General features: G+C 36.4%; 1 pseudogene; it reads right to left on the bottom strand.

Annotated features, from left to right (window-relative positions):
• Positions 1 to 4,324: 4,324 nt before the first annotated feature.
• On the bottom strand, positions 4,325 to 18,060 carry LOC118840310 (annotated as a pseudogene).
• Positions 18,061 to 20,997: the final 2,937 nt, after the last annotated feature.

Here is a 20,997-nt window from a genome sequence, read left to right as displayed (position 1 = left end):
GGGTTTTTTTAGGCCACATGTAGAGTACCCTGGTAAAACAAAGATTATTGAAAGTTACAGTGCTATTTTCCCCTATAAAGTCAAATAAAGCTTCAGGTAGCTATATGTCTGGTATGTAAAATCCCTTTTAGATTACATTTAAGCATGGCTTTAATATTTTCATATCTTTAGAACACAAATGATATCCTTTTCCTCTCTATTGCTTCATAAAGTGACAGGATATTGTATTTTTTTCATTCTGTTATCAAATTTTACTTAAAAAAAGGTATTATCTTAACAAGGGAAAGCATTTATACAAAGTGTTCCTTAATTGACTGATGTCTGAGCAAGAAAAATAGAAGAAACAATTTGCATAAATTATAAGAGAGGGTGTTGTAAAGGGGATAGATCCTCAGACTCAGGAAAGACTCTTCCCAAATCCTGCCTTTCTAGCACTGAACAGCCTTTGGGATCTTGGTCAAATGACTTACTCTTTCCATGACTCAGGTGATTCTCTGACCCTAAATGTCAGAATGCTTAATGATATGCATTGGTAGGAGTTTTCATCCTGAGAAATCCCCAGAAAATCACAGGCCTGGATTAAAGAATAACAACAACAAGAAACAACAGCCTATTTAATATATGATATTGAAAATATGTTAGGATAGCATCTAAGTCGAAAGAAGCCAGAAAATTCAAAATAGTGACTATTAGTTGTCCATTGAAAATTCTGTGCTTTATGATGTCAACATAAAAGAAACATGCATTTAAGAGAGATATATTTTGAAGATATAAAGCCAATTTAAGTTTTACTTTATGATCATGTCAGTTTTCCTTCATAAAGTATATAGAGAACATGCTTAGGTCTGCAAATAAGTTGAGAATCAGGCTCTGTCTATAAATGAACACTGAAATAATATGTTTTCCTACCCTAATCTATGCATATTTAAATTGATGATTTCTGAATTATCAGTTCATTAGAAATGCAGAAACTGTTCCTTTTTTATGTGTTGAATGAGGTATGACATTCTTATATAAAAATTTATTACTCAGGTCTAGAATAGCCTGATGAACACAAGGACTAACCTTTCTATTCGATGTCTACTTTTTGAAATTTCCTTCCTTTTCTTTCCCATTTCTGCTTCAGTAATTGTGTCTGATGGCTACTACCCTAACTGTCTTCTAGCTTCCTCCAGTCCCCAATCTTCCACTGCCAGGACAGCATCTCTAGCAGCATTTGCAAGGCAGGAGTATAAAGAGGAGGAGAAGAGGACAAACTACAGAGCTACCTTTCCCTAACCCCACCACCACTGTTACTCAGCTTCAAAGCTGGCCTCATCCCCAGCCCCAGTTTAATATTGGTGTTAAAAATAATGGGTCCCATAAACTGGGGAATGACTAAGCCAATTGTGGTACATGAATATAATGCAAAATTATTGTGACTGAGGTACTCCTTCACTAACCCTGCATGACCTGAGATACTGTGTCACCTTTTGTTATCTAGACAGTCATATGGTTTCCACCTGATTCAGCCTCGTGGGGTTGGGGAGCTTTTTTCTAATGATCGAGCTTAGGCTACCTGTTCTCTACATTCTTTGTCTCATTGAGAACCACTACCCGCCAGCTAAACACACACAAACACAGACACAGACACAGACACAGACACAGACACAGACACAGACACACACACACACACACACACACACACCTTTCACCTGAAGAAAAATCGTTTAAGAATTAAATTATGGCTCATGTCTAGTTATTCACAAAGTTGGTACTAAAAGAACACTCAACATCCTATTTGGATCAGGAACAGGACAGATAATTTACTTTTATACACAAAAGGATGCTAACTAATGAAAACTTAAAGGTGTGCATTAACATAAAAGTATTCTTAAACAATATTCAGTAAGTATTGTTACAATACTGGGAGGCTAATATTTAAAATCTCATGGAACGTAATGCAGTCTTAATATTTCTCACTAGGAATTTTACATTTCACCTTAGTTCAGTTCTGTCCTAACAACTTTAAAGGTAAAATGGCTAAGCTTGTACTTGGCCTTTTGTCTATGGCTGGTACAGGAGCTTCCCACTACCATCAGTTAGCTTCTCATTGAGCCCAGCACTTCCAGTGCTCTTGAAATCACAAAGGTTCTTCCAATCCTGGACACATTCACCTCAGGATATTCAGACACTTCAAGAAAGAAAAATTCCAAAGGTGCTAAGGAATCCTAGTACCTGGCATAAGTTCACCTGTGCAGACCCATTGTACTTGTTGTGATATGGGAGATGTGGATGACCTATCTTTCCACACTCCTTATGGGAAACATGTGATGCTTTCTGAATTCTTGATCTGGAAAGCACCAGATTAGAAGATATCTTAACTTAAAAAAACACTCTGTCCCTTCTGCTGCTGTGATGAAACAGGGTGGACAACCAAAGGTTAACTCAGGGTTTCTCAAATATCTTCGTTCAGTTGATGTTTAAATGGTTCAAGTTTACAGACAGTTTTCATGATCAAACCACTCTTCAAAAAAAAAAAAACCTTTCAGACCCAGGTGTCCACATGATCAGAAGCAGGCCACAAACATTCCATGTAATTAAAAGAACTCAGAAGTATACCTCTGAAAATGCTTAATGATAGGAAATGGCTTCTGCCACAAAGGAATGATAAAATTTATGAATATGTGAGAAACACGAAAAAACATATAAACTCATACAAAATGAAGTAAGAATGAGGAAAACAATACAGATAGCTAACATAATGTAAATAGAAAGAACAACAACAAACAAGTGAAATGGGATTCAGTTAAATTATGATGACCAAGTTTGACCTCCCAAAATAGCTATCAGAAGGTATATGCCCCACTAATTTGTATTGGTGGGAAACTTGCCCTGTATAATAAATAAATTATTGATATGCAAATGTTGATAATTTTGCTGAACTTTCTTGTTATTTTTTGTTATAGGGGTTAGTTTGGAGAGAAAGGGCTAAAGAAATGTAGATAAATTTAAGCTGTCGTTAAAATTTTATTTTAAAAGAAAAAAAAGAAAAATCTTGGGTTTTGTGGTTGGGAACAGCTCAAGACATTTAAAAGTAATGTATAATTTTCCAAATGTTATTTAGCCCATTTCTCTACTTCAGTTCTGGGTTCAATTAATTTTTTTTTTATTTTTCAATATCTGCTCAAGACATACTTATAGTCTAGTTCAATAAAAACTCCAGCTACATTTCAGATTTTGTATAATAAAGATTTTCCTACTCAATTTGGTAGGAAAATTTATTTTGAATAATTATTAATCTCACTGATGACCAGTGGTGATCAAGAACTTGTTGAAGTCAACATAAATTCATCCAAAAAGATGAGTGTTCAGTTAGAAAATGTTGGATATGTGGGAAAACTGGGACATTAATGCATCATTAGTGGAGTTGTGAACTGATGCAACCATTCTGGATAGCAATTTGGAACTATGTCCAAAGGACAACCAACCTCTTTCATCCACAAATACCACTACCATGATGTCAAAGAGATCATATAAAAGGGATAAGACCTACATGTACAAAAATATTTATAACAGCTCTTTTTGTGGTGGCAAAGAATTTGAAATTGAAGGAATGGCCATCAGTTAGGTAATGGCTGAACTAGTTGTGGTTTCTTAATGTAATGGAATACTATTCCATAAGAACAACGAGCAGGTAGATTTCAGAAAAAATGTGGAAAGACTTACCTGAATTGATGCTGAGTAAAATAAGCAGAACCAAGAGAACATTGTACACAGTAGCAGCAATATTGTGCCATGATCAACTATGATTGACTTAGCTCTTTTCAGCAGTACGGTGATATAAGAAAATTCCAAAAGACTCATGATAGAAAATGTCATCCGCATTCGGAGAAAGAAAATTTTAAAATGCCTGTACTGTTGACCTGATTCATTCATTGAAAAACTTGAAAACAATGACCTTTTGTAATCACACTTTTTCCAACTATATAGGCAAAGCCACATTTTATTATTTGTAAAAACAAAATGCTATAGACTTTTGCAAGGGAAAAAGAAACATTACTGGGAACTAAGACCTCTTTTTTTGTGCTTACTTAACAAAATTTTTATTGAAATAAAGTTTAAATTTGGTATAATGTGATATAGAGCTACACTGTAGTGTCTCAGTAAAATTTTCTTTGATACTCTCCTGTTCTCATCAGATGACATATATATTATATACTATGGTAATGTTATTTGAGAGTGCATATTACATCATCTAATAAATTAACAAACAGCTTACACAAATCAATGTACTGTAGAAACTTGTGACAATGCCAGTAAGTCAAAAATTACTTTTCAAAAATCTTTATACGTGAATAATTTAATCTCTTTACATTGTAGAAGCATTTGAGTACATGCTACATCTTCTGTATCATCACTTGAAATTTACATCCTAGCATTGCTGACACTGCAGCTGTCACAATACTTTTTATTCCCAAATTTGATAAGCCACCTCTGATTAAGCCACATGTAAACGCTAAATACTTAGGAGCATGATCTAAATACTGTTTTCCTGCCAACATATGAGTCAGGAGTTGAAATTTGTTGTCTTGAAGCACATATGTGCCCTGATGATTTGTCCTTAGATTATCGATTTGTTTCTTTTGTTTTAAATTTATTTATTTAACATATTTAGTTTTCAGCATTGATTTTCACAAGAGTTTGAATTACAAATTTTCTCCCCATTTCTACCCTCCCCCCCACTCCAAGATGACGTATATTCTGGTTTCCCTGTTCCACATTCAGCCCTCCCTTCTGTCACCCCACTCCCCTCCCATCCCCTTTTCCCTTCCTTTCTTGTAGGGCGAGATAAATTTCTACGCCCCATTGCCTGTGTATCTTATTTTCTAGTTGCATGCAAAAACTTTTTTTTTTCTTTTTGAACATCTGTTTTTAAAACTTTGAGTTCCAAATTCTCTTCCCTCTTCCCTTCCCACCCACCCTCCCTAAGAAGTCAAGCAATTCAACATAGGCCACATGTGTATCATTATGTATGACCCTTCCACAATACTCATGTTGTGAAAGACTAACTATATTTTGCTCCTTCCCAACCCATCCTCATTTATTGAATTTTCTCCCTTGACCCTGTCCCCTTTCCAAAGTGTTTGGAATTATTTGGTATTTGATTACCTCCACCCCCATCTGCCCTCCCCTCCATCATCCCCCTCTTTTTTATCTTCTTCCCTCTTCTTTCCTGTGGGGTAAGATACCCAATTGAGTATGTATGGTATTCCCTCCTCAGGCCAAATTTGATGAAAGCAAGATTCACTCATTCCAACCTCACCTGCCCTCTCCCCTCCTCCCACAGAACTGCTTCCTCTTGCCACCTTTATGCGAGATAATCCACCCCATTCTATCTCTCCCTATCTCCGTCTCTCAATATATTCCTCTCTCATCCCTTAATTTGATTTTATTTCTTTTGGATATCTTCCCTTCGTCTTCAAATCATCCTGTCCCCCCCCTTCTCTCTCTCTCTCTCTCTCTCTCTCTCTATATATATATATATATATATAGATAGATAGATATATATATATATATATATACACTTGCATATGTACATACATGCACATAATATAATATATGCATATTCCTTTCAGCTACTGTGATATTGAGGTGTCATGAATCATACACATCATCTTTCTATGTAGGAATGTAAACAAAACAGTTCAACCTTAGTAAGTCCCTTATGATTTCTCTTTCTTGTTTACCTTTTCATGCTTCTCTTGATTCTTGTGTTTGAAAGTCAAATTTTCTGTCCAGCTCTGGTCTTTTCACTGAGAAAGGTTGAAAGTCCTCTATTTTATTGAAAATCTATGTTTTACCTTGGAGCATGATACTCAGTTTTGCTGGGTAGGTGATTCTAGGTTTTAATCCCAGCTCCATTGACCTCCGGAATATCGTATTCCAAGCCCTTCGATCTCTTTATGTAGAAGCTGCCAGATGTTGGATTATTCTGATTGTATTTCCACAATACTCAAATTGTTTCTTTCTGGCTGCCTGCAGTATTTTCTCCCTGATCTGGGAGCTCTGGAATTTGGTGACAATATTCCTAGGAGATTTCTTTTCGGCATCTATTTGAGGAGGTGATCGGTGGATGCCTTCAATTTCTATTTTGCCCTGTGGCTCTAGAATATCAGGGCAGTTCTCCTTGATAATTTCTTGAAAGATGATATCTAGGCTTTTTTTTTGATCATAGCTTTCAGGTAGTCCAATAATTTTTAAATTATCTCTCCTGGATCTATTTTCCAGGTCAGTGGTTTTTCCAATGAGATATTTCACATTGTCTTCCATTTTTCATGGCTTTGGTTCTGTTTTAAATATATTGATTTCTCATAAAGGCACTAGCTTCCACTTGCTCCAATCTAAATTTTAAGGTACTATTTTCTTCAATGGTCCATTGGATCTCCTTTTCCATTTGGCTAATTCTGCCTTTCAAGGCATTCTTCTTCTCATTGGCTTTTTGGAGCTCCTTTACCATTTGAGTTAGTCTGTTTTTTAAGGTGTCGTTTTCTTCAATGTATTTTTCAGTATTTTTTTGGGGTCACCTTTAGCAAGTCATTGACTTGTTTTTCATGGTTTTCTTACATCCTTCTCATTTCTCTTCCCAATTTTTCCACTACTTCTCTAACTTGCTTTTCCAAATCCTTTTTGAGCTCTTCCATGGCCTGGGTGCAGTTCATGTTTTTCTTGGAGGCTTTTGGTGTAGGCTCTTGCACTTTGTTGACTTCTTTAGCCTGTATGTTTTGGTCTTCTTTGTCACCAAAGAAAGAATCTGAAGTCTGAGGCTGAATCTGGGTGTGTTTTCGCTGCCTGGCCATATTCCCAACCAACTAACTTCACCATTGAGTTTTTCAGTGGGGTATGACTGCTTGTAGACTAAAGAGTTCTATGTTCCACATTTGGGGTTGATGCGCCAGCTCTGCCACCCCAGCACTGCTCCTTCCCCAAGGACCCCCAACCTGGACTGGGCTTAAATCTTCAGCAGGCTGTGTACTCCTGCTCTGATCTGCCACTTAATTCCTCCCACTAGGTGGGCCTGGGGCAGGAAGCAACAGCAGCTGTAGCTGCCCCACCTCCACTGCCCCCCGGGGCAGTAGCCTAACTGCCAACTCCTTCCACTCCCTCAGCTTTTCCCACTAACCTTCTCAGCTGTCCTTGGTGTTTGTGGGTTGAGACGTCTGGTAACTGCTGCAGCTCACTGATTCAGGGTGCTAGGGCCCACTTTGTCCAGCTCCTGGTCTGGTTGGTCTGAGCCACTCAAGCTGGGCTCTGCTCTGCTCCGCTCCCAGCTCCCAGCTCCCAGCTCCGTGTGGGATAGATCTCACCCAGAGACCATCCAGGCTGTCCTGGGCTGGAGCCCTGCTTCCCTCTGCTCTTTTGTGGGTTCTGCAGTTCTAGAACTGGTTCAGAGCCATTTTTTATATGTTTTTGGATGGACTCGGCTGGGAGCTCACGCTAGTCCCGGCTTTCCTGCCACCATCTTGGCTCCGCCCCTATCAATTTGTTTCTTAAAGACAGTGGTCCAAAAATCTTTGCAAATGAACTTCATAATATCTAATTCATCCTTGAACCTTGCCGTGTCCTTTTTAAACCTTTCTATCAATGCTTGTCCTACTCTAAAACCCATGTTCTCCAGCTTAGTAATGCATCTTCCATTTTCCACCTCCCCTGATCCGTGGACTTGTAGATGCCTGTCACCATCTCGTTGTGGAGGAGCAAGAAAAGTGCCTCGTCTGTCGTGTCTGCCGCTTCTCTGGGGCTCCGGGGACCCTGGGAGGGCAGAGGTCAGGGTCCGTGCACAGCCGCCGCCTGGATGGTTGCAGCCGCCTCCGGAGCCACCATCTGGCCCCACAGCGGGAGGCTGTGGGGCGGGGGTGTCACCCCATCCTCCAAGGGGCCAGTACCCAGCTGAGACCCGAGGTGCAGAAAAACCACCCCAAGACCTCTTTTTAAAATTTATTTTCTGACCTATGAAATTATCAATTTCTAAAGACATTATAAAATATATTAATTACATTAGCAAATAATAAAGACTCAATACCATCACATCCCAATTGCTAATGTCTCTACTACATAATAGTGAAACACTCAAAGGACACAGAAGAAGTTGCCTATAATAAAATGTAAACTATTTGAAGGCAGTGACATCCATTTTTGTCTTCATAAACCTGGCACCTAGAACAATGGCACACACATATTAGGTACTTAGTAAATGGTTATTGATTACTCTACATTTTCTCTCACTTATTTCCTTGTTGTGTCATTTTAAGAAAATTTCAACAGAAAACTCGATCCCAGTTGTGGAGTAGGTATTTCTAAAGTTAGCCGTGGATAACTTTCAATTATGAAAAGAATATTGAAAAATCATGGCAAATTATTTACCTTCACTTTTTGGTTCAAAATTTAAGCTAAAACAACAAGAACAATGACAAACTAGTATACCTTTTCCCAATAGCACAAGAGTCATTTTGGTGCAATTTGGCTCCTCAACAAAATGTGGTGCTTCTCTAGTAATATTTTCCTTCTGTTTTAACTGTAGAGTTTACCTGTGTATTCTGAAAACTCTCCTGATATACAAAAGATTCAGTTACACAGCAATTACTTAAAACTATATTTACACAGCTGCAAGATACTAAAACATGCAGTAACATATAAATTGTGGCATTTATCTTTTTGTTCAAAGGCAGCTAAGTATCATAGAGGATAGAGTACTGGGCCTGGAATCAGGAAGACTCATCTTCTTTTATTCAAATCTGGCTCAGATACTAACTGATGATCTTGGTCAAGTTAACTCAGTTTGCCTCAGTTTACTCATTTGTAAAATGAACTGGAGGTGGAAATGGCAAATCTTTAGTATCTTTGCCAAGAAAACCTTAAATGGGGTAACAAAGAGCAGGACATGACTGAAAAAGACTGAACAACAACATTTTTTGTGCTACCTATTCTAACTGGTTTTCCAGTGTCAGTCATACAGGAGAATTGTTTGGCAAATAACAAAACTAAGAAATATTGTTAGTACTTATTATAGAGTTCTTCTATGAAAAATGAAGACACTAATAACAGTGTTGTGCTTAACCTGCCCTTGGTTTCCAGGATGAAAATAAAATCTTCAGGGATGGACATGTTAAACACACACACACAAACATGCACACACACACACACACACACACACACACACACTCACTCACATGCACACTCACAAAGCACCTTATCTTCAACACTGCTTTTCCTCCTTCCCCCATCTATTTACATGGTTTTAGGAAGTATCTCAGCCTGTTAGTTCAAGACCACCACTGATTGTTAGGCTATAAAAGGAGGAGGGGAGTAGTAGGAGCCATACATATGCTCAAACAACTTCCCCACCCCGACCCTTACCCTTACCTTTATCTTCTGATAAAGAAGTTTATAATGAGGGCAATGTAAGAGGTATAATATTTCACATCACCATCAATAGGGTTTTCTTATTTCTTTCATTACAAATCCAATGTGGGAGTAATTATAGGTCAGATAAGAAAGAGACTGTTGGAGTCAAATCGATTAGGGAAGAAGAATTTATGTGTTTATAAAATTAAGTCACATCAAATAATGTTAATCACTTTCAACATATTGTAATTTTACATTCTATAACATTTCGAGCCTGTTAGCATGCAAAGAAATTGGAGTGATTACAAAATACAAAATAAATAGTTTAGTTAGGCAGGTAACTCAGTCTAGCTTGTAGAATATTAGCTTGAGAGTCTGAACACATTGAATCATGGCTTTACCATTCAGTATCTATGTCATTTTTTTCTTGGAAATTGATTTTTATGAAATTAAAAAAAGTCTGCTTCCTGCTTATTTCAAAGGACATTGTTACAAAGATCCAGAGTTTCTTAACTTACTAACATAACCCTACACATTATACATCATTATTAATGCTAGCCTAGCCTGTACTTCTATCACATTACCTTTTATAGCTTTTCACTAACTTCTTTTTTATTTTTCCTTCTGCATTTATTTTTTTGATTTTGAGTCATATGCAATTTTTCTGATTTGAAAACACTGGGCACAGGCATCATCGTTTGTAAAGAAAGACATAAAACCTGGTGTAAGGCACACTGCTTTAATCCCTCTTACTGAGCTGCATTAGAACTAAATTGGTTGAGTGTCACATTAAGTATGGCACTAATATAGTGGAAGCAGAGAGCAAAGGGACAGCAGGTTAACTAAGAAAGGGCCAAGGAACATAGAACAGAAAAATGGGACAGGTTAAAGTTTTTATACTGATCAAAATTAGATGGACTTTTGAGGGGCCACTGCACTTCCAGACTGGGCAAAATAGGGAGCAGACAGAAGACCTAGAATTTGTGATGTGAATGGGAATAAGAATTGCAATATATAAGATGTTTAAGTTTGGTTTGGGCATAGTTGGAAAAATCAGTATGAGTGATGGAGATAGAGAAACTGAGGTAGAGAGACAGCTAGTTGCCACAGAGATCTCCACTTGCTGAGAATATGAGGAAAGGTATGCCTGGAGAAGACTAATGCTTTCAAAACTCTTTTTTTTTTTCTGGGAAGTGTGATAAGGCACAGTGATGTTCTACTGGCACTCTCCCAGGACCCCACCATTCCACTAATTTCTTGGTTCCTTAAAAGTTAGATGTTATAAAGAAAGTGTATCACTTTTCTTTAAAGTTATTTGCTGACTTTAATTCTGTGTCATGGTCAGTTTGAGATAAAGGATTGAACTTGACTGTTCTTGGGTATGTAATTCATAATTGATGAAAAGGAAGGTAGAAAGGAGGGAATTTACTGGCATGCTATGCTGAGAGGTAAAAGGACAGAAGTTCAAATTCTTAGTTCAAATTTACAGGTTTTTATCCTACTTGTGGAATATTATTGATATTGATCTGAAATTTTTAACTTTTAAAATTATTGTTTATTTATTTTCACATTATTTTCTTCTGAAATTTTGAGTTCCAAATTCTCTCTTCACTGAATACCCTGACCTCCACCCACTGAAAAGACAAGGAAAGATATCAATTATACATGTGAAATCAAACAAAACATATGTCCATAGGATCCATGTGCCAATAAACAAATAAATAAATAAATAATAGCAAGAAAGATAAAGTGAGAAAAGTATGCTTGAATTTTCTCTCATTTCATCCTTTCTCTCTCTGGAGATGGATAGCATTTTTCATCATTAGCCCTTTAGAATTTTTGTAGATCATTGTATTGATCAGAGGAGCCAAGTCTTCTATGTGATTATCATTACAACATTGTAGTTACTGTGTACAATGAGCTCCCAGGCCTTTTCACGTCACTTTACATCAGTTCCTATAGGTCTTGGCTTGTTGTTGTTGTTGTTGTTGTTGTTGTTGTTATTTGTGTGTGTGTTTTTTCCCCTGACCACCTAGTCATTTCTTATAGCACAATAGTTCTCTATCATAATCCTATGCCACAATTTGTTCAGCCATCCCACTATTGAGAAGCATCCTTTCAATTTCTAGTTTTTTTTCAAAAGAATTTCTTTACAAATATTTTTATACATATGGGTTCTATTTCTTTTTCTTTGATCTCACAGATCTAGTAATTGAATTACTGAGTGAAAAGACATGCAGAGTTTTATAGCTCCTTGGACATACTTCCCAGTTGTTCTTCAGAATGGTTGGATCAGTTTACAATTCCATCAATACTGTATTAGTGTATCTATTTTCCCTCATCCTTTCAATCATTTGTTACTTCTTACAGGTTTGAGCTGGTAGTTCAGAGTTGTTTTAATTCACATTTCTATAAATCAATAGTAATTTAAAGTATTTGTTCATAGGATCAAAGGTAGCTTTGATTTCTTCTGAAAACTGCTTGTTCATATCCTTTGACCATTTGTAAATTATGGAAAAGCTTGATTTTTTACAAATTAAACTCACTTCTCTATATATTTGACTAATGAAATCTTTATTAAGGAAAATTGCCATAAAATGATTTCATATTACTTCCTTGTCTATAGTACCTTTTAGTAAAATGTACTTCCTCTGATTATCTCTTTTAATTAGGTCTATTTTTGTATTGTTTTGTATTGACTGACAACATAATCACTATCTCTGCTTTTATTTCCTCTAGTTGAAGCATATTAGATTCTGCTCAAGCCCTTGTTTGTAATTCTGTGTATATATTTTTCAAGTGTCTTTCTCATAAACAACGTTATTATTAGATACTGATTTCTAATCCATTCTACTATCTGCTTCTGTTTTATGGGTGAACTCCTCCATTCACATTCACACTTATGACTAGTGTCTATTTCCCTTCATGATTTTTCTTCAGTTTATTCTTCTCTTTCTTTTTAACCTGCTCCTCCTCAAAAGTGTTTTGTTTCTGACTGCTTCTTCCCTTCATCTGCTCTACTCTTTTTATCACCCTTCCTCTTTCCCCCCCCTTTTTATATGCTTCCCCACTTTTTCCCCATTGGGAAGAAAGATTTCTATATGCAATTAAGTATGCATATGTAGTCTTCCCTCTTTGAACTAATTCCAATGAGAATGAGTTTCAAGGCTTGCCCTCCACTCCTCCCATCCATTGTCAACACCACTGTAAAAAGACTTCCTTGGTACTTCTTTTTAAAAGAGAAAAGTATCCCCATTCTGCCTCTCCCTTTTCACTTCTCTTAATGCATGAGTCTTTCTCATTCATTCTTTTTTTTTTTTTAAATCATCCCAACATAGTTGACTTACACTCATGCCCTATGTCTATGTGGACTGTTTCTAACTGCCCTAGAAATGATATTATTCTCAGAAATTAGATGTATCACATTTCCATAAAGGAATACAGTTTAATTTTGTTTAGTCACTTAGGATTTCTTTTTCATGTTTAACTTTCTAGGCTTCTTTTGGGTCTTGTGTTTGAATGTAAAACTTTCTATTCGGTTCTGGGCTTTTCATTATGAATGCTTGTAAGTACTCTATTTCATTAAATATTCATATTTTTTTTGTCTGAAGGATTGTACTAGGGATCCTACTGTTGAGTAAGTTATTCTTCTTGCAATCCTAGTTCTTTTACGTTTTGGAATATCATATTCCAAGCTCTCTGCTCTTGAGGTGGATGCCACAAAATCTATATGATACAAACTCTGGTTCCATGATATCTTAAATTTTCTTTTTTTTCCTGGCCATGTTTAATATTTTCTTCTTGACCTGACAACTCTTGCCTACTCTTTGGAGTTTTCATCTTGGGATCCCTTTCATGAGGTGATTTATGTATTTTTCCATTTCTATTTTCCCTCCCTATTCAATTTCAATTTTCTCATTGGGGCAGTATTCCTGTAAAAGTACTTGAAATGTGAAGTCTAGGCTCTCATTCATCATGGTTTTAAGGCAGTTTGATAAATATCATTTCATCTCTCCTCAATTTCTTTTCCAGGTCAATTGTTTTTTTCCAATGAGATATTCCACATTTTCTTCCACTTTTTTATTTCATTCTTTTAATCTAGTTTTCTTTTTTTATTTCTAGTTTACAACACTCAATTCCACAAGTTTTTGAGTTCTAAATTATCTCTCCCTCCCTATCCTCCCCCCTCATTCCCCCAAGATGGCATGTAATTCAATTTAAGTTCTACATATACCTTAACATTAAACTTATTTACCTAACAGTCAAGTTGTAAAGAAGAATCATAACCAATGGAATGAATCATGAGAAAAAAGAAAGAAACCAAAAAGAAGGGGAAAAAGAGAGCAAATAATTTACCGTAGTCTGAATTCGACTCCATAATTCTTTCTCTGGATGTGCATAGCTTTTTCCATCATGAGTCTTTTGGAGCTGTCTTTGAATTTTGCATTGAGGAGAAGAGCCAAGTCTATCAAAGCTAGTCCTTACAGACACTGGGTGTCCATAATCATATACAATGGTCTCCTGCTTCTGCTCCCCTCACTCAGTATCAGTTCATATATGTTTTTCCAGGTTATAATGAAGTCTGTCTGCTCCTCATTTCCTATAGTGCAGTAGAATTAACCTTGTTTTATTGTTTTTCATTGTCTCATGGATCACTAGGTTCCCCTTGTCCAAAACTAATTTTTAAGAAATTGTTTTCTTTAGTGAGCTTTGGTTATTTCATTTTCCATCTAGCCAATTCTGCCTTTCATGCAGTTGTTCAGTGAATTTTTGTTCCTTTTTTTTACCATGAGGCCACTTTTGTTTTTTACAATATTAATTTTAAAGATATTGGAGTAGAAGCAGGGAACTGATTCCTGATTGAGCTCTCCCCGCAAACTCCTCAAAATACTTGTAAAAATGAGTCCAAACAAATTCTAGAGCAGCAGAAGCCCCAAAATGCGACAGTGAAAGCTGATTTCCAGCCCTGGAAGGCCAGCAGGAAGGGTCTACTTTCATTGGCCTGGGAGGAGAGCATTGCCCAGCGTGGGCCATGTCCAGCACAGACAGGAATGGAGCAGGCCTCAGAGCACTGAATCACTGGCAGCTGTAGTGGCTTCCAGACTTCTCAACCCACAAATGCCAAAGACAGCTTCGGAGGTCAATGGGAAAGGTCTCTCACCTCAGTGAGAGGGGAGTGTGGTCTGGCCCCAGTCTCAGGATGGTGGCAGCCACTGCCATAGCAGTAGCTTCTCCTGGTACTCTGATCCTACAGACAGTGGGGGAATCAAGATGCTGATCTTTGTTGCATTCCTGGATGTTGGTCCTGGGGTGAGGAGGAGTGCTGATTTAGCAGAGCTTGTGGTGGCTGTGGAAAGTGAGTACTCTTCACAGTTCCAAGGCAGAAAGGAGTGAATGTGGTTGCTTACAGACCAGAGCACAAGCTAAGACAGGCGTGGACACTTCTCCTTTGATCATACCACTTTGGAGGAACTGACACTACGGGTTCCTAGAAATATCTCTGAAAACAGCTGCACAATACCCCTGAAACTTGGGGCAGTACACCCTCCTCCTAACGAAGAGCTCAAAAATCAAGTAACTAGCTGGGAAAATGATCAAATGGGTGGGGCAGGGGGAATAAAACTATAGAAGGTTACTTTTTTGGTGAAAAGGTATCCTCTTATATCCTTAGTGACCAGGAAGATCAAGGCATGCAGGCAGAAGAAGACAACAAGAACAAGGCTCCAGCATCCAAAGCCTCGAAGAAAAATATGAAATGATCTCAGGCCATAGAAGAGATCAAAAACAATTTTGAAAATCAAGTAAAATAAGTAGAGGAAAAATTGGGAAGAGAAATTACAGCAATGCAAGAAAATCATGAAAAACAAGTCAATGGCTTGCTAAAGGAGCTGAATAGAAAATTGGACTTTCAATTACAAGAATCAAGAGAAACATGAAAAGGTAAACAGGAAAGAGAAGCCATAAGGGACTTATTAAAGTGTAACTATTTACATTACTACATGGAAAGATATTTGTAACTCAAGAGACTTTCTCAGTATTAGGGTAGTTAAAGGGAATACACACAAACACACACACATACACACACATATACATACATATGCATACAAGTGTATCATATGTATGTGTATGTATATGTATGTGGGTACGTATGTGTGTACATGTATGTGTATATGTGTGTTTATGTGTATATATGTGTACATATATGTGTGTATGCATGTATATGTGTATATGTGCTTGTATGTGAACAGAGGGCACAGGGTGAGCTGAATATGAAGGAATGATACCTAAAAAGTAAAATTAAGTGTTGAGAAGAATATACTGGGAGAAAGAGAAAGGGAACGGTAGAATGCAGTACATTATCTCACATAAAAGAGGCAAGAAAGATCTTTTGCAATGTGGGGGAGAGGGGCAAGGTGAGAGGGAATAAGTGAACTTTATTCTCATCAGATTTGGCTTAAGGAGGCAATAGCATGCACACTCAAATAGGTATGGAAATCTTTCTTATCCTGCAGGAAAGCAGAGAGGAAGGAGATAAGAGAGGCAAGATAAAAGAGGAGATAGCAGATGGGGGACAAGTGAAAGAAGAGAATAGAATTAATGGATGGTGGGACAGGATAGAGGGTAATATAGTTAGTCTTTCACAACATGACCGTTCTGGAAGTCTTTTGCATGACTACACATGTAAAACCTACATTGAATTGCTCACTGTCTCAATGAGGGTGGGTAAGGAGGGAGGAAGTGAATGAATGTGGAACTTAAGGCTTTAAAAATGAATGTTAAAATTTGTTTTTACATGATACTGGGAAATAAGATATACAGGCAATGGAGTATAGAAATCTGTCTTGCCCTACAGGAAAATAGAAGAAAATGTGATGAGAGAAGGGGGTGGGGGATAATAGAAGGGAAGGCAGATTAAAAGAAGGGGTAATCAAAATGCATGCAGTCCTAGGGTGGGGGGAGGGGAGAGATGAGGAGAAAATTTGGAATTCATAATCTTGTGGAAGTGAATGTTGAAAACTTAACATACATAAATTTATAAAATATTTATTAATTTCCTTAGAAATGTTTGTGCCTCTTATACCAAGCTGTTAATTCTCTTTTCATAATTTTCTTCCATCACTTTTTTCCCATTCTTTTCCTAATTTTTCCACTCCTACTCATTGCTTTATCTCTTCCAGGAATTCTTGTAGGGTTTGGTTCCAATTAGTATTTTTCTTTGAAGGTTTGCTCATAAGTTTATTCATTTTATAGTCTTCTGAGTTTGTCTATTGGTCTTTGCTGCCACTATAGTAATTGTTACAGTGAATAATTCTTGTTGTGTCCTCCTTTTTCCACTCTATCCTTGATTTCTTGCTTCAAGTTAAAATTCTTCTCCACTCACCTGAGAAAGTGGAGCATGTGTCCCAAGTTTTAGGTTTTTACCTTGATTCTGTTTTCATGCCTTATAAATTCCCCAAGTGGCATAATAAACTACATGAGCCCAGACCTCACAAGTGTACCCAAACAAAAATAAGTTAAAATAAGGGAATTAGAGAAAGAGCATTGCTAAGGAGGAAGATGTTTTAGATAAGTTTTTCCCAAATAAGATGCAAAGTTGAGGCATTAGCTAAAGGAAAGTAATGCTCAGGTGTTGGCTGAAAGCAGAAGTTTGCAAATAATGTTTATAATCATATTCTGGGTGAATGGGTGTAGTATCTAAAAGGTAGTAGATAGATTTCTACTCACCTAAATTCTTCTAATCTTCAATCCTGCTTCACATATGATATCCTTTAAGGGACAATTTTTGTTACATTAATTCAAGATTTCCTAATGGAACATGGTTGATTAAAGTGATCAAAGTATATGTCATATTTTAATCATTCAACTGTAACTATTATTTGTCATCACAAAGGTCAAACCAATAAAATTATCTAATGCCAGATCTTACATACAAATATGACAGGTAGCAACACTCAAAATTAAGAAAGTGAGAAAGGATTATAAAAAGAAACTGACAATTATATTAATGCAGTGTTCTACCTTATGAATATCTGCATGCATGCATGCATGTATGTATGCAATAGGCTATATCTAACAGACTAGAACAACTTTCTCAATAATACATTAGAGCTAAGATCATGAGGCTACACTTCCTGGGTACAAACAGAATGACTTAATATTAAAAGATTTCTAATTATAACAGTAATTGATATTAACATAGTTGTTTAAAGCTTGCAAAGCATTTTTCACATAGGTCTTTCATGTTTCACAGTGCTATCATGAAGTAAATACTCAAGTACTATTTAAAAAAAATTAGCCCAGAAGTTGTTATTTCATTTATGTAGTAAAACCCTGTAGTTTCTACCAACTAAAATCATTATGGTTCTCACATCTTGGAGAGTTTCCTAGAATGAGTACACCAGGGACACATAGTCAAAATGTGGCAGAGATGGGATTTAAACCCTACGTCTTCGTAATTTGAAGTATCAAGGGGCACCTTTTTACAATAGTGCCTGTGTTATGTCCATTTTATAGATGAAAATATATATGAGTTACAGAGGCACTAAATAACTTAATCATGGTCACAAATCCAATATGTACCAAAGTAGGATTTGAACCCAGATCTTTCTTACTCCAAATTCAGCACTAGATCTGAATATATTGAATAATCAATACCTCTGACAATGCCATTATCATGGTGCGGGTCTTAATCATCTCATTCCTGGACTAATACAATAATAGTCTTCCTGGATCATCTTCCTGTCTCAAATCTCTCCTCACTCCAGTCCATCCATCATTCAGCTATCATACTGCTCTTCCTACTTTTTACTGAAGTGCAGGTCTGTTCATGTCACAATTCTCCGCTGCCCCCCCCCCCACTCCATTCAATAAACTTCAGTAGGTTTACATTGCCTCAGGATCAAATATAAAATCTTCTGTTTGGATTCTCAAAACTTCCACAACTTGGTCCCTTTCTCTCTTTCCAGCCTTCATAGATATTACTCCCCTCAACTCTACATTCCAGTTATATTGGCCAGCTGGCTATTTCATGAACATGGCATTCTATCTCTAAACTCTACATTTTTATTGGCTGGTTCCTAAACCTAGAATACTTTCCCTTTTCAAATCTACCTCTTTGTTTTCCTAGTTTTTTTTTCAAGTATCAGCTAAAATCTTAGCTTGTACAAGAAATCTTTCCCAATCTTCCTTCTTGTTACTTCACTCAGTGACTATTACACACACATAGGTGTATATACATATACACACATATACACATATACATGCACATACATACATTGATATAGATGAGTATGTATATACATACACAAATATATGAATATAGATAGATACATGGATACATACGTATATATATACACACATACATGTATCTCCAGAAGATCAGGGACTATTTTTTTTGTTTTTCTTTATATCTTCCAACATTTAGCACACTGTCTGTACAGAGCAGACACTTGAATTCTTATTAATTTTACCTTACACTATAGCATGAATCAGTAAGTATTTTAAACTATATACTATATGCTAGGCACTATGCTAAGTACTGGGGCTACAAAGAGAAAAACAAAACATTCTGTCATAAAGGAGCTCATATATAGCTTCATACAAAATATATGCAAGCTATTTTTTGGCAAGAAGGCACTAGCAGCTGGGGAGAGCAGGAAATATTTCACAGAGAACTTGATGTTTAAGCTGAAGTTTAAAAGAAACAAGTTGGAGGAGAAGGGAAACCTGTTTCCAGGCATAGGAGACAGCCTGTAAAAATATGCAGAGCCAGGAAAGGCAATATCATGTGTGATGGAAAGCAAGAAGGCCAGTTTGGCTAGAGCATTGAGTTTGTAGAGGTTAGCAATGCGTAATAAGGATGCAAAGATAGGCTGGTGTTAGATCGCAGGTTTTAAATGCAAAACAAAGTGACTGATATTTGGTCCTAGAGGTAAAAGGGGGACACTGGAAGATTACAGGAAGACTCTGCCACCTCTGTAATGATGTTATTCCAATATGTGATTTAACGTATTGAAGGACCTGATTCCTGACAAAGCAACTTACTCCTCTTATGTGCATTAGCAACTCATCTTCAATTTATAGTCTTTTTAAAATACTTTAATTTTAAGTTTACATAAAAACAAATTTTAATATTCATTTTTTAAACAATTGTGTTCCGAATTCTCTCTCTCTCTCCCTTCCCTCCTTAAGAAGACAAGCCATTTGATATAGGTTATACATGTACAGCAAAACATATTTCCATGTTAACCATATTGGGAAAGAAAGAACAGACAAGGAAAAAGGCAAGAAGACCAAAGTGTAATAAGTATACTTCAATCTACATTTGAACTACATCAGTTCATTTTGCAGAGTCCTTCAGAATTGTCCTGGATCATTTTAATGCTAGGAACAGACAGGTAATTCATGGTTCTTCATGATACAATATAGCTGTTACTGTGTACAATGTTCTCTTGCTTCTGCTCACTTCACTTTCCCTGAGTTCATATAAGACTTTTCATTTTTTTTTTCTAAAACCATCCTGCTTGTCATTTTTTATACAAGAATAGTTTTAGATCAAAATAACACATATTCAGCCATTCCCTAATCAATGGGCATCCCCTCAATTTCCAACTTTTGCCACCACAAAAAAGAGCTTCTACAAATATGTCTAGTACATATCGGCCCTTTTCTTTTTATCTTTTTGGGATGCAGAACTAGTACTGTTATTGCTGGGTCAAAGGGTATGCATAGCTTTATAACCCTTTGAGTATAGTTCCAAATTACTCTTCACGATGTTTGGAATACTTCACAGGTCCACCAATATGGCTTTAGTGTCCCAATTTTTCCACATCCTCTCCAACAATTGTTATTTTCCTTTTTTGTCATATTACCCAACCTGATAGGTATGAGGTAGTACCTCAGAGTTGTTTTAATTTACATTTCTCTAATCAACAATGATTAGAACATTTTTCTTATGAGTATAGATAGCTTTGATTTCTCCATCTGAAAACTGTGTGTTCATATCCTTTAACTATTTATCAATTGAAGAATGGCACATACACCAATATGCATATATGTATTTGTATATATGTATGTGCATATATGTATATCTATGCATACATTTGATTCAGTTCGCTATCTACACATACATATATATACACATACATGTATATACATATATATATACATACATACATAGTATAATCAAGCATACACACAAATACAAAACAGAATCAGATGAGCACAAGTTATATATGTGTGTGTGTGTGTGTGTGTGTGTGTGTGTATGTGTGTGTATCTGAGAAATGAAACCTTTACCAGAGAAACTTGCTGCAATTTTTTCCCCTCAGTTTTCTTTCTTCCTTAAATTGGCTCCACTGGTTTTGTTTGTGAAAAAACTTTTTTTTTTAAAAAAAAATTTAATACAATTAAAATTATCCATTTCATACCTTGAAATGGTCTCTATCTTTTGTTTCATCATAAAATCTTTCCTTAATCATAGATATGATAGGTTAATTATTCCATGTTTTCCTAATTTTCCCTTTATGCCTAAATCATGTAGCTATTTTGAACTTGTCTTGACATATATGTAAGATGTTGGTCTGTACTTAGCTTCTTCTAAATTGTTTTCCG

Source organism: Trichosurus vulpecula, chromosome 1, assembly GCF_011100635.1.
Source record: "Trichosurus vulpecula isolate mTriVul1 chromosome 1, mTriVul1.pri, whole genome shotgun sequence".
Lineage (NCBI taxonomy): Eukaryota > Metazoa > Chordata > Mammalia > Diprotodontia > Phalangeridae > Trichosurus > Trichosurus vulpecula.
This window is presented reverse-complemented; position numbering and strand designations above follow the sequence as displayed.